Here is a 15,295-nt window from a genome sequence, read left to right as displayed (position 1 = left end):
TATCTGAGTTTAATTCATGCTCATTCGTGTGATATGTTATAGCAAACCATAAGCAAAGCATTTCTCAATGACCAAAGCTGTTTCCTGCTGTGATTACAGAAACCTTATATAGATGTTTAAATGCAAAAACCTAATGAGGTACACTGTTGCTTAAATAGTAATATTAATAATTCATATAAATAATTCTAATATATTCTCTAATCACACACACACACACACACACACACACACACACACACACAAAAGTCATCCAAGGGTACCCTTGACCAAAAGGCAACAGAGGTAGCCATAGAAAGGGTAGAATGAGCATGAACCCCCACGGGATCAGGCCAACCATAAATTTTGTACGTCAGTAAAATGCAGTGAGATATCCACCTAGCTAAAGTCACCTTCATTACTGATTTTCCCAAAGATGGCTTAGCAAAGGAAACAAAGAGCTGCTCCGACTTACGTGAGGCAGCTGTTCTGTGCAAATAAAAGCACAATTGTCTATGCACATCTAATGAATATAGTCAGTACTCTCCTTTGTTCTGGTAGTTAGGAAAGAAAACAGGCAGATTAATGGATTGGTTGATGTTAGCCTTGGAAGCCACTTTGGGTAAAAAGGAGGGATTAGTCCTGAGGGATACTCTGTCCTTATGGAAGACAAGATACGGAGGTTTAGTACAAAGGGTTTGAAGCTCCGATACCCTTCTAGCTGAGGTAATAGCAATCAAAAAGGCAGTTTTCTAAGACAAATACTTTAAGTCAACCGAAGCTGCAGGATCAAAGGGTGGGCCAGTAAGAGCCTGGAGGACTAAGGTTAGATCCCACGGAGGAACTGCATTCTTGACAGGAGGTCTTAAAAGAAAAGTACCCTTCAAGAAGGTCTTACAGATCTTAGAGGAAGCTAAAGGACCAAGATTGTCTCCTATGTGGAAGTGGGAAATGGCCGCCATTTGAACCTTCACAGTTGAAGAACTGGCCCCCTGATGAAAGATGTGGGATAAGAACTCAAGTACTGCTGGAATAGGAGCCGTAAAGGGGTCCAAATTCCTTTGCCTGGCCCAGATAGAAAAACGTTTCCATTTACTGTTGTAGACTTTCCTGGTAGAAGGTTTATGTGCCGCCACCAGGATAGATTTCACTGTGGACGAGATGCCGGGAGTCCTAGCCACTAACAAAACTGGATCAACTAAGCGGAAAGCTTGAGGCATCCAGGTTCAGAGTTTTCAATCCCAAAGGATGAGAAATCAGATCCGGAATGGGATCTAAGCTCCAAGGAGGAGCCATGAGATGAGACCGTAGGTATGGGAACCAGGTTTGATGAGGCCAGAATGGGGCTATGAGGATAACCTTGCTCCCCAACCGACGAGCTTTCTGCATGAATTTTGTCATTAACGGGAGAGGAGGATAAGCATAAAGCAGACCGGATGGCCAAGCATGAGCTAGAGAGTCTCTGGGGGTCTCCCTCGGTGGAGGGATTAGAGCTAAAATCTCGCTGCACTTTGCGTTCAAAGGTGATGCAAACAGATCGCAGCAAGGTTGACCCCATTTGAGGAAGATCTGTTAAGCTACTAAGGGGTTCAAAGACCAATCGTAAGGTGAGAGGATAGCTCGACTCAGCTTGCCCTCTAGAATGTTGGACCGACCCGGAATGTGTGTTGTTAGCAGAAAACGGTTGGTGGATATTACCCACTCCCAAACTCTCATGGCCTCTCGGCAAAGGGGGTAAGACCTGGTTCCCCCCTGGTTGTTGATGTACCAGACCACTGATATGTTGCCTGTCTGAATTGCAATAGTCCCTAGAGGAAGAAGGGCATGGAGAGCTTGCAACTCTAGAAGCACTGCTCTCATCTCCAAAACACTGATATGCAGAACGGTCTCTGTTGGAGTCCACGTGCTTTGGACGGTTCTACCCATGCAATAGCCCCCCCACCCTAGACGAGAAGCATCCGTGGTCACCATGGCTTGGGGTAGAGGCATCAAAAAGGGCTGCCCTTCCCAAAGCTCTCGGGAATAGAGCCACCAAAGCAGAGATTCCCTGCAAACCCTGCTGAGTGGAATCAGGGAGTACAATGGATGTCGAAGGATGGACCACTGGACCCTCATATTCAAGTGGGCTAGGGGTGAAAGGTTGATAGCTGCCACCATAGACCCTAGAGCCCTCAGGCCTAATTCCACTGGTGGGGCCGGAGACTGGAGAAGGGCTAAGCCATGGAGAGTTAGGTTGCGGAGTCTGTCCGATGTCAAGAAAGCCTTGGACTGAAGCGTGTCTATTCTGGCCCCTATGAAGTCCAGGACCTGAGCAGGCTGAAGGGATGATTTTTTGTAATTTACAGTGATCCTCAGCTGGTGGGCCAAATGCATGAAATAATCCCTGGCCAAGCATAGTAGATGCCTGGTGGGAGCGGCGAGGAGCCAGTCATCCAGGTAAGGAAAGACCTGTATTCCCTGAAGCCTCAGGTGGGTCGCTACAACTGCCATGACCTTGGTGAACACCCTGGGGGCTTTGGTGAGGCCAAAAGGGAGGACCCTGAACTGATAATGACTGGTCACTAACAGAAAGTGGAGAAACCTCCTGGATCGCCTGTTCATTAGAATGTGATAGTATGCATCCTTGAGGTCTATGGAACACATCCAGTCGTTCTCCTGCAGAAGGGGGAAAATAGATTGAATGGTGACCATTCAGAATTTCTCCTTGGCAATGGACAGGTTCAATGTAGACAGGTCAAGAATTGGCCTTAAGTCCCCCGTCTTTTTTGGCACCAAAAAGAACCTGGAGTAATTGCCTAATCCGGACTGGTCTGGGGGGATGCACTGGATGGCTCTTTTTCTTAGCAGCTCTTTTGTCTCTAAAGCTTCTGCCTCCATCTGATTGGGTGGGATATTGGGGAGGCACCCCACTTGAGGGGGAGGATTCATGAAGGGAATAGAGTAACCTCTGGATATTATTCGGAGCACCCAGTGATCTGTCGTGATGGACTCCCAATGTGCTAGGTGTTCCAAAAAATGCCCCCTGACTGCCTCCAGAGAGGACCAGTCGGGTAACCCCTCAGAGTTGCTGTGCGGGTCGGTCGGAAAAAGGTTCCCTCGACCCAAAATTCTTCGGTCCCCCTCTGCCTCTGGGCCGGTGTCCGCCTTGTCCTCCCCTGCCTCTGAAGGATGAAGGGTGTGGTGCAAAACAGGATTATTGAGATTTCGGGAACCACATCTTCTTTTGTCCTCTCTGTTTCCTGGAAAAGGACCTTTGAGGAGCTGAGAAGTGGATTCCGATGGCAGACAATGTCTTCCCATCTTTCTCGCTCTGGAGTAGTGTATCGCGGACGGTCTTGCCAAACAAGGTAGAACCGTCAAAGGGATCGTTTGTGAAGGACGCCTTGAAGGGTTCCACAAAATCGCAAAGGTGGAGCCAGGCATGAGGCTGCAAGGTGATGCCTGCTCCACTGGCTCTAGCCACCCCCTCCGTGGCATGGGAGAGAAGCTGCATAGAAGTGTTGCATAGAGACTTTAGAGTGGCCATTCCTATTGAGAAGGTTCTTTTGTCCTCGGCCGACATGGACTCCGGGGGTGACCCGGCGTACTCCTTGATTAGGTCCCACTGACGTCGAATAACGTGTGCCAAGTAGTTCAGTGCCCTTATGGAGAAGGTGGCTGAAGCAAACATCTGCTTTCCAATGCGGTCCATCGTCCGAGACTCCTTGTCAGAAGGATGCTCCGAGGAACTTTGCTGAGCCAGTTCCTTTTTGTTGGCAGCCACCACCACCATGGCATCTACTGGGGAACCTTTGCTCCACACCGTCCTGTCGGGGGACTAAGGATTTTATCAGGTCTCCTGGGATTGGCTCTACAGTGTCCAGCTCCTTCCACGCCCTGGTAGTTATGACATCTACCAGAGGGTCGGCCAGAGGGGACACCCAAGAGGTAGATGGGCCTGCGTCAAATGCCTCCAGGAACACAGACTCATCTGAGGAAGGTTTTTGGGCTGACCACCTCCCTCTAATGTGCAGCATCTCCATGATGTCTCCAAAGGAGACATCTTCGGGGGGTGACCTGGGGGAACCTTCCCCTTCCTCCAAGTCAGTGTCTTCCATGAGGGACTCGGGGGAGTCCAAGTGCCTCCTTTTATACTTTTGTTTGTGAGGAGCCTCCTCGGGGGGGGTGTCCGAGGAGGGATCACCAACCAGGTCCTGTTCCTCTAGGGGAACCATCTGGGACGTAGACGCAGGCTGTCCCTGGGGCCAGATGATGGAAGTCAGGCCCCTCTGCGAGAGAACGGTGGGTGGATCCGTAGAATGAGCCAGGGGCCTCTAATCCCTTGAGAGGACCCTCTCCACAACATCGAAGGCTGACGGTGAACCGCTCTCCCTAGGATCCGAGAGCAGCCCCCTCAGTTCCGATGTGTGGATTGGCGCCAGAGCTGAAGCGATCGGACCTAAAAGAGAAGTGTGCTCTGACCGCATTGGAGCCGAAGACACACTCACCCCCCTGGATCTGAGGCTTGGCTCATGGCCCCGAGTGCTCGGATCTGAAAAAGGACCCGACAAACTTGAGGGTAGAGCCGGCATCGAAGTAGCGATTACTATCGGCGCCGACTCCCCGGCTCTGATGCTACCCAAATCCAACGACTCCGAAACCCGATAATGGATTGGAGAAGGAGCAATGGGGGCAAAGAAAGGGGCCAAGCTCCCCCCCCGGAGGGGGGGAGGCAAGAGCACTCCCATCTGCATCTGGGCCTGGAGGAAGCGAAGCATCATCCGGTCCATGTCCGCATCTGAAAGGCTCCTAGGTGACCTAAAAGAGGCCACTGAGGCTGGCTAGGAAGGCTGCCTCGATGACCTAGAAGGTGACTGGGTCTCCTCCTCCAGCTCTGGAGAGAAAAGTGGAGAACGGAGCCGAGAGGGGGAAGACCCGGAGACCTTCAAAGGAGAAAGTAGCTGCTTAGCCGGTGAGGCCAAGGGATCCAAGTCAGCCTGCCGCTTATGGCTCCTATGCCTTTCCCTGTTTCTTTCCTTCTCTCTATGCCTGTCTTTCTTCCTGACATCACTCTCTCCCTGGGACACAGTGGGAGTTTGAGTCCCTGCCAGGGGAGCAGGAATGGTAAGCTGAACAGCCGCAGCTGTGGCTGGTGCCACTGACGGAAAGGAGGAAGAAAAAGAATCTGAGGGCGAAAGGCCCGCAAGGATTAACTTTGTCCTCCTGTCCCTGAAAGCCCAGGGATTGAAGGTGGCAGAAATCATGCAGCCTGATGATAAATGAGCAACCCCCAGGCAAATCGCACTGAGTGTGGCCATCGGCTGGGGACAGCTTATGACCACACTCAGAGCATTTAGAAAATATGGCCTTAGGGCCTTCGGCCATGACAACTCACACACACACCCTCACACACAGATAAGGGGAAGGGAAAAGTTAAGACTAACTGACTACAAAAAACAATTTAAGCTAAATAAACTAAGGGTCGACTAATACACACACACACACAGAATTTTGAGGGAAAAACAGAGTAAAAAACCCTATGAAAACCACTCACAAAACCGCCAGGAGGAGGTAGCAGGGTATTGTGGGTAAGGGGAGGAGCTTGGAGCTCAAATCTCTAGCTTGGAAAGCTGTCGGCTCGGATCCAGGTCGGATCCGATACCCACAGGTTGCTGATCAAATGAAGTTAACTACTTCAGCTCTTCTCTTTTCTTTTCAACTGCTCTGGAATACGTTGCCACTACAGGTCAGGAAAAAGTACTACTTTTAAAGCTAATCTTACTTATTTGCTTATTTCTTTATTTAAATTTGTTAACCAAGGTGGAGCACTGATCCCAAATTACCCTTTTCAGGCCCAGCCCAGGTGTATAGTACCATACAGATTAACAAATTAATATAGAACATGAAATAGTACAGATAAATACAGCGTAACATACAATTATAAAATATACAAGTGAAGATACAGTAAAAGTAAATGACTTAGAAAACTCTAGTAAGGTATATGAAGGAGAGAGGGTAAGGGATTGTATAACTGGTTAATCTGAATAAGAGGATAAGGAATGAGGGGTGAGTTAGAAGGCATAGAAGAAGAATGGGGAAGGAGTGAAGATGAAAGTGACAGAAACAGCAGGATTTGGGGGAAGTTCAATATGTGTGTAGTAATTTGCTACAAGTTGGGAATATGAAGTATAGACTCATTATGCACATTTGAAAGCTTAGACGAGATTGAATATAAGGAGTTATTATATACTTTTATGCATAATAAGCAAAACACAATAATATTTTTGAATGTTTTGAATTGTCAGTATAGATGTAAGCAATAGATTAGTAAAATATAACATCAAATTCTTCAATTCAATGTAGATTATTTTAGATTAATAATGTCTGCTAAGAAATGTTTATGTTAGTGAAATGGTGTTTTAATTGTAAAGCAATAAACAATGTTAGGTGTCTTAAAGTCAGTACATTAATGATATTTTCAACCTGCAGGGGTGGTATATTAGAATGAAAATGAAAGATGGATATGGTTATATAAAAAAAACATGGAATGAAATAGATTAAAATAGTTATGATGAAACAAACTTCTTAAAGACAGAAAAAGATACAAGACTAAACCAACTTAGAAAAAATAGTACAACTGAAAGATTTTGTGAAGTGAATGGAGATGCTGTAGTACATATACATGCTGGTGTGTTGCTGGCTTTTTAACTGTTGAGTGGCATTGTGGAAATAGTAAACTGTAGAAAAGACACAATATTGTTTTTTTTTTTCTTTGTGGACTAATAAACCACAGAAATAGGATATTATGATGTGCAACATGCTTCCTAAACTGTTTCATGTGATGCCAAATTCTGCCTCGCTTTTATTATTTTTTTTTGTGGGGGGATAATATGGGTAAGAGGAAAGAGCAAGGTCAAGCAGGGGCACATAACTGGCTGGAATGATGACTTAAAATATTGGGGGGGGGGCAGAGCCTAGATGGCCAACTGAGACCAGTGAATTTTGAGAGCTCCATAAACTAGTATAATAATATAGAAAAATGTTATTATTTTCAAGTTTAAAATGTCAGAAATCTATAGATAAACTACTATACTACATAAATATCAATTTTGGTGGAAATATACAAAAAATATTCCTGTCAAGTAACTTAGAGATATATTGAGTCACTGAATATGAACAACTCAAGGAATTCTCATCCAGATGCTGCTTTGAAAAAATAACTGCAATTGATTACATCTACCTTACAGGAACTATCTCTGAAGATGTATGGCTTTAAAAATGACTTAGAAAACCTCAAATTAAATTCTCAAAAACAGACTGATACTCTTAAGGAACTATTACAGCAACACCATACAAAAATAACAAATACAGAGACTTCTCTAAATGACATTGAAGGGAGACTCAAAGAGGAAGAATTCCAAAAAGAATTTCTGCTTAAACCGAATACATGGCTGCTTAACAAAATAGATGACTTAGAAAACAGGGAAAGGAGAAACAACATAAGGATCTTTGGTCTGCCTGAAAACACTGAAGGTGAAGACATTATTTCATTCTTAATAACCTGGATTTCTGAATTTTTAGACTTGAAAGAGGGACTTTCATTTGGAATTGAAAGGGTGCATAGAGCACTGAGGAAACTTGCTTCTAACTCAACAAATACTCCACCTAGATCCATAGTTATAACATTTCTTTCATTTCTGGATAAGGAACTAATATTAAAATCTGCTTGGAGAAAATCACCCTTAAAATACAATGAAAGCCTGATAAGGTTTGACAATGATTATTCTTCCAGAATACTAGAACAAAGGAAAAAAGTCTGACCAATAATAAAACTGCTGAAACAAAACAATATTAAAGCACAGCTGGGCTTTCCAACCAAGATAAAAATATTGTTTGCCATCGAGATGAGAACCTTTAATGACTTGGAAGAAGCTACTATATTCATCAAAAACAACAACATAGTGTCTATCCCAGAAGTAATGCAATGGATGGCCCCTACTCTCAAAAGAATAAAAGAAACAAATTCTTGGATTGATGCTAGAAAGAAGAAACAAAAAACTGATTCCAAGATAGCTGTCCCAAAAAATAACTCTTACAACAACATCTCTCAAAGTATCAACTGATATGGTACATCACTTGTCATCTGTTTTTATTTTAAAAAAGGAGGGTTTCTTAAACAACTGAAAAACAGTAATGATTTATTCAGAATGTTCAAAGAGTCCAATAATTCTTCACAAACAAAGGTAGGTAAAGATGGGTTACTATTTACATTATATATAAACCAAACAAAGCAACATATAATACAAACATAAAAGTTTCTATTCCCTTACTTGAACTCAGTGAATACTTATCTTGTTCATTTTTCATTGATTTTACTTATAATAATTTAAGTAATTAATTAACTAATTCAACAAGGTACCATTCATCAGAGTTCAGACTCAAATGTAACAAATTAACATCATATATAATAGCAGTAACAGTAGAGTGTTTTGAAAAAAATGCTGTCATGGAGACTAATGCCTTCTTCAGTAAAAGTATGATTTAGAAATGTCATGTATATCCTAGTTAAATAATAGTAGCAAGCTCTTAGTACAAATGTCATCATTATTCTGTCTAAATATAGTTAATATCATTTATGGCAGGTATCACAGCTATGAGTGCTGTTTGATCAAGCCTGATATGGTGTGCACGGATGCAGCGATGTCTGGCAGCTAGTACAAATGTCATTATTATTCTGTCTAAACATAGTTAATATCAATTATGGCAGGTATCATACCTTCGAGTGATGTTTGATCAATCCTGATATGGTGTGTGTGGATGCAGCTGTGTCTGGCAGCTGTTGTATGTTGCCGTTTTCGTCTCCGGGAAGCTGTAGGTTGCAGCTTGTGATCGAGGTTTACTGATGATTGTGTATTAGGAAGAGACATTTGGTGTTTTAGCCTGGATCCAGAGGAAGGGGGTCAATAAAACTGTGATTTGGGATATTTTGGAAGAGAATAGTTTGTTTATACATTTGCTGAGTGGGAGGTGGAAAGGCTGGAAAACTGTTTTATCTCTTATTGTGACAGCTTGTTGAGAAGTTTTTTTTTGTTTTTTTTTTTTTGTTTGTTTTTTTATCTGTTTGCTCTCTGTTGTTTTCCTGGCTGCTGCCTCACGGAAAGGGGGGAATTTAGGCTTGAAGTTGCAATGAAGTGAAGCTTTGCTTCAGGTGCATTGCCAGCCTCTGGTATGCAGTACACAGAAACACTAACAGAAGCAGATGCTCCAAGGTTGTTATGTTAATGGAGACAGATTAATGATAATGCTTAATGGCTTTGAGGAGCCTACGAAATGATTCTCAGCAATGAAGTTTTTGTTTTTCCAAAATATATATATATATATATATATATATATATATATATATATATATATATTTATATAATAAAAGAGCTGTTTTAAACCACATGTACACATATTGATGACCTCCAAACACTTCATTTAGCTCATTAAGTTGATTCTTGATAAAAAAAATAATAAGTGCAAATTTATATTTAAAATGTATTTTTGTCCAAACACATTAAGGACTTACATAAGAGTGAAAGCCTGAGTTATTGTGAAAGACTAACAGCAGTTGGTCTTGTGCAGTACCCTTTGCAGTGGTCTGCAAGGTGAGCTTGCTTGGATGTGTTGGGCATATGGCTGATTCTAGTGGTGCTTGGGGTTGCCAGGAAGTACTGGAGAGTCATCAGATTTCCTTCATGGAAATATGTGGGAATGGAAGGTGTGTTGAGTGGTTCACTGGCAGAGTGGCCACTGCATGGAACAGGCTGGTAAAATGGAACAGGACAAATATTGGTTTGGATATTTTAAGAACAGCCTGGAAACACACCACACAAACTAGTGAATGGTATTCTCGCAAAACTGGATGGGAATTGTTGCCTGTGCTTGAAGTACTGATATGTGTGTATGTAAGCATGGAAATATACTTATAACAAATAAGAAACTAGAAGGGTCTCATAATTTAAAGTCTATGGACTGTATAAACATGCTTGGAAGAAGCTAATAATAAGAATAAGCATTACAGCGTATGCTCTCTCAAATAACTAAGCAACAGCTACAAAAAACACACACAATAGTTATGTAATGTATGATTTTAGTAAATCTAGACATAAAATATATAACCATCATATAAGATGAAGCAGTCTGCTGAATTTAGATATTAAAAACATGATTTAATAACATGGGCTTGTGTATAACAACACTACTGTCTAAACTTGTCATAAATGGCATACACAACATTGAACATCAAGGGGAAGCATGATGCTTTTCTTATATAAGTAAATATGCATAACAAGTCATGTAATTGCTTTAACTTGAATTGTAGTTTTTGTAACCCATGTTGACCATATATAATACTTAAGTGGCTACCGAGGTAACTAATGTTTTGGTACTTAGGTATTATTGCAACCAGATTTTAGCGGTTGCAGTAATATGCTTGTTGGCCAAAAAACGGATTGTGGGAGTAAAGTTAAGGTTGAATTTGATGTTTTCTATGGATAAAACCTATTTTTTTTCACAAATTCATAAGCAAAATTAATGTGGAAATGTGATTCCTGTTTGCGTACTTCAAAATTGATTACACTGCTGTCATACTGCTGGAAATTAAATGAAAACACCTGGGAAATGTTTGGTTGAACTGCTGCAATACTGCAAGAAGGATTATTCCAAAGTTGACAATACATTTTTTTCAGAGAATAAGATATCAAGAGCAGCACATTTTGGGGATAAATTATTGGCTTTATTTTACAAACATTTGAAAAGAATTTAAGTTAAAGAAAAGAACAAATAGATAAAGTACTTGTACAACAGAGGCTAAACGTAATATTACATGTCCTGTTAGGTGTGTAAGATAAACATGTATGGAGTATCTGACAGTACCGGAAGATTTTTTTGTTTTCAGATGGATAGTAGTTACTGTTGGAATGTTTTCTGGATGTTTTGGACAGCATACTTGTGAATGTTTTCTGGATGTTTTGAGCAGCATATTTGTGGATGTTTTCTGGATGTTTTGGACAGCATACTTGTGGATGTTTTAGGGCCGCATACTTGTGGATTGTTCAGTCGTGGGTGCATCATGAGTGACATGATGTCAGGAAATGGCATAACTTCAAACAGTCATTTTTTAAACTGTACACTGTTCTTCCTGCCTAAACAATGTCTTTTCATAAAGTTAACATTGCCACTGTAATTCTGCATACATTTCTGGTTACATTCACACACCGGCAAGCAAGTGGTATTATCACAAAAATCTGGTTGCGATAATACGTAAGTACCAATGTTTTATACATGACATCAAACTGACAAAGTTGTTCAAGAGAAGCAACAGAAGCCTGAACTTGAAAAGCCACAGAATGTAACAATCATATTCTGAACAAATAGGATTAAATTGACAATAGACACTCAGTTTAATAACATGGACTTGTGTATAATAACACTACTATTTTAACTTGTCATAAATGACATACACTATGTTGAACATCAAGGGGAAGCATGATGATTTTCTTATATAAGTAAATGTGCATAACATGTCATATAATTGCTTTAGCTTTAATTGTGGTATTGTAACCCATCTTGACCATACATAATACTTAGGCTATTACCAAGGTAACTGTTTTATACATGACATCAAGCTGACAAAGTTGTTCAAGGGAAACAATAGAAGCCTGAACTAGGAATGTTACAGAATGTAACAATCACATTCTGAACAAATAGTATTGAATTGACAATAATCACTCAGTTTAAGCTTTGCTTATTATACAAAATAGAATGTTTCCATTTAAATCTAAAAACGTTCAGTATATGTCATAAAATGGCAATTTATGAATATGGAAAGGGAATTTGTAATCATTAATTACAATAAGTGAATTTGTTGTTTTTAACATATACTATACTTTCACTCATTTTATACCAAGAAATGACAGATATGAAAATCCTTATGTGTAGGAAATGGGCGAAAGAGGGATGCGCTGCTAATTAAAATGCACTAACTTTCATCAATGTTCACATAAAACAAACTTGATGCTTTAAGTAAGTTAGCAGCAAACAAAGTGATTACTTAAATGCTGGCAAACAATAAAATATAACTTCTGATATATCCAGTAAAATAAATTGTATTTTAAACATTAGGTATAAATATTGTTACCATCTATTTATATTAAATAATATGTTTTGAAAGACTTCATCAATAAGGGTGAATATATTAAACAACTGTGTGCTATAATCTTTTACTGAGGTTTTATATATGACACATTCTACTTTGATTGAATTGCTTGTCATCTAACTTTCATGTAAATTTTAATTGTTTATACAATAAGTAGACATTTATATTGTATTAGAATTCTGTCTAATCTACAATAGTACTATATCTATTCAAAATAATATAAATATTGCTTATTCCTATTACAAATATTCTTCATATGATAATTCAATTTATAGAGCTCAGATGTTCTGGATTGTCAAGGTATGAGTGATAATTTGATGGACTTAGGTTTATCCATCAGATTAAGAATGATTTTCATTCCATGGCTAGCGTGGATCTTAGTTTTGTTAACATTTATTAATTTAAATTTATTTCACAAAAACATTTTTAGTATGCCTGACCAAAACATTACTTTATTGGTAAGCACCCAAAGTATAAAACCGATAATTTCCTTTAAAAGCTCAAACATATACTTTATAATTATCAGAAAACATGTTTAATAGTCACAATTTGTTTGTCTTTTTGGCTTTTCCTGGTTAGGGGTTGCCACAGCGGAACTCCGGTCCGCTAATGATTGGCAGTAGATTTTTTATGGTGCCGAGTTTCCAGCCCAATGCCCAACCTTCAGTGAAGGCACGCCCATTCACTCATGTCTTTTGGAGGTCACTCGACTGCAGGGAGGACATGCAGACTCCACACAGAAGGCACTCCAGCCATGAATAAAACAGGAGAACCTCTGTACCACCGCGGCTTTTTAATAGTTACAATAAAACAAAAAATACATAGTCTAAATAACCTAAGATGGATTTAACTTTATTATCTTTGAATACCAATGGCTTAATAAATTCTAGCAAGAGATTAAATCTACTGAAATATTTAAAATTTAACAAAGCACAAATTGTCTTCCTTCAAGAAACTCATTTCAAAAGAAATAACAATTACAAATGGAATCCTAAGGAATATATGATAATTGGCGCAATCCACTTATAAGACAAAGTAAAAAGGGGTAACAATTTTATGGAAAATAAATGTGATTAACCCAGAAATCATTTATACGTATGAAGATAAAGAAGGCCTTATGGCATTAGTAATAGTTAAATACAATAACAGAATATGGACCCTAGCCAATCTATACTGGTTTCCAGGCATTGGACCAGGAACTGTTAAAAAACACTTGGATTTCATTTCCAAAAATTTTAAAGGCAACTTAATATTAGGAGGAGATTTTAACTGTATATTTGACATTTCTGAAACTACAAATGAAATACTGCTGCATACATCTGCTGTATCAAAAGCTTTAAACAAGTGTATAGAATTAATCCATCTTGTAGATACTTTCAGATTTAAAGAAGATAAATATGTGTTGTTTTCTCATCAAGATCACAGATTCGGTATTCAAACTAGAATAGATAAAATATTTGCTGCTCATGACTTACACTCTAAAATCATTAATTTCTGAATCACTCCCTGCCCCTTTTCAGACCACAATTCATTGATACTAAAACTTCAAAATGGGTACAAACTATTAATCTTTAACTCCAGAATTCCAGCATATATAACTAAAGTTAAAGAGTTCAACCCCTGGCTATTATTGTAATTACAGTTCTTCTCAGATATTAATTATACCACAGAGATAAATAAATTAATGATATGGGACTCATTAAAAGCTTACATATATGGTAAGACCCAAACTTGGTATAAAAAAAGCACAGAATGGGATTCTGAATTTTTAGATCTAAAATCCAAACTTTTGTCAGTAAAAGCTGAAAAAAATCATTTGGAGATGAAAAATAAAGTAGAAGTATTAAACAATAAATGCAACAAAATTCTAATACATAAAACTAGTTTAGTTTTAGAAAAAACTAAAAATTAATACCTTGGCCACTTCTCCCAAATATCTACATAATTTATCCATAAGAATCAAAATACAATCAAAAGCTAATAACATTAAAAGTATCTTCCTTGAAAAGAAAGGGAAAACTGTCTTGGATATAAGTGACATTCTTGATGCCTATAGAAATCACTATATGGAACATTTCCAAAAAGAAAATATACATATCGATCAATTAAATCTAGGTGAAAAATGTTCTAATATAAAAAAATACCAGAAAAATTAAAACTAGATCTGCAAGCACCCACATCCTACAAAGAAATTACAGATACAATAAAAGAGAGTAAAAATAATAACGCTCCAGGTATATATGACATAATTATGAAAATATATAAACTTTTTCCTTCAAAGATACTATCCCTCTTCCATAAAACTCTATTAGAAATTCAGTCACAAGCTTTTATACCACCCTCTTGGAGATATTCCTTAATCACACCAATCCTAAAGGAAAACAAATCCCTAAACCTCTGTACCTCATAATGACCTATATCATTATTAAATAATGACTTTAACATATTTATGACAATATTAGCTAACAGAATGAAAATACCACTATCCAAAACAATAAATAATGATCAAACTGGATTTATATATCATAGGCACACACATGACAATTTTACAAGGATAACCTCTCTTACAGATTATGTTAAAGAAAATAAAGAAACACTCATAATTAATTGGCTTAGATATAGAGAAAGCCTTTGATTCCCTAAATTGAGACTATTTATTCAAAATCCTAATGCTATCTGAATTTCCTGCATCCTTTGCTCATCTCCTAAAGTATATATATATATATACAAATAATTTAGAGTATATATATATATATATATATATATATATATATATATATATATATATATATATATATATGGGTCCGCCTGACAACGTCGACAGCTCAGAACGCCGACACCGAGAACACCGACGCCAGAAGATCGACAACTGAGAAGACCGACGGATGTAAACACCGACGCTGAGAACACCGACATGGGAAAAGGCTGTGTAAATATGCAGTAGTGATGGACGTTAGGGTGCGAGTAAGGTAAGTGTGCGATATTGACGGTCTGTAGGGATAGCGGTGGGTTAAGTGAGTTAGGGTTAGGGCGCGGGTTAGGTAAGTGTGCGGTAGTGATAGTCTTTGGGTTAGGGGCGGGTTAAGTGAGGTAGGGTTAGGGCGCGGGTTAGGTAAGTGTGTGATAGTGACGGACCTTAGG

General features: G+C 39.2%; 1 protein-coding gene across 2 annotated transcripts in view; it reads right to left on the bottom strand.

The window, feature by feature from the left end:
* The window catches only part of CA8 (carbonic anhydrase 8), a 729,036-nt gene that overhangs the window by 46,487 nt on the left and 667,254 nt on the right, over positions 1-15,295 (bottom strand). The gene's annotated exons all lie outside the window — the stretch shown is intronic.

This window comes from Protopterus annectens, chromosome 3.part0 (assembly GCF_019279795.1).
Source record: "Protopterus annectens isolate FY-2018-M chromosome 3.part0, PAN1.0, whole genome shotgun sequence".
Taxonomy (NCBI): Eukaryota; Metazoa; Chordata; order Ceratodontiformes; family Protopteridae; genus Protopterus; species Protopterus annectens.
Note: the sequence above shows the minus strand (reverse complement) of the source record. Positions and strands in the feature narration are given on the sequence as shown.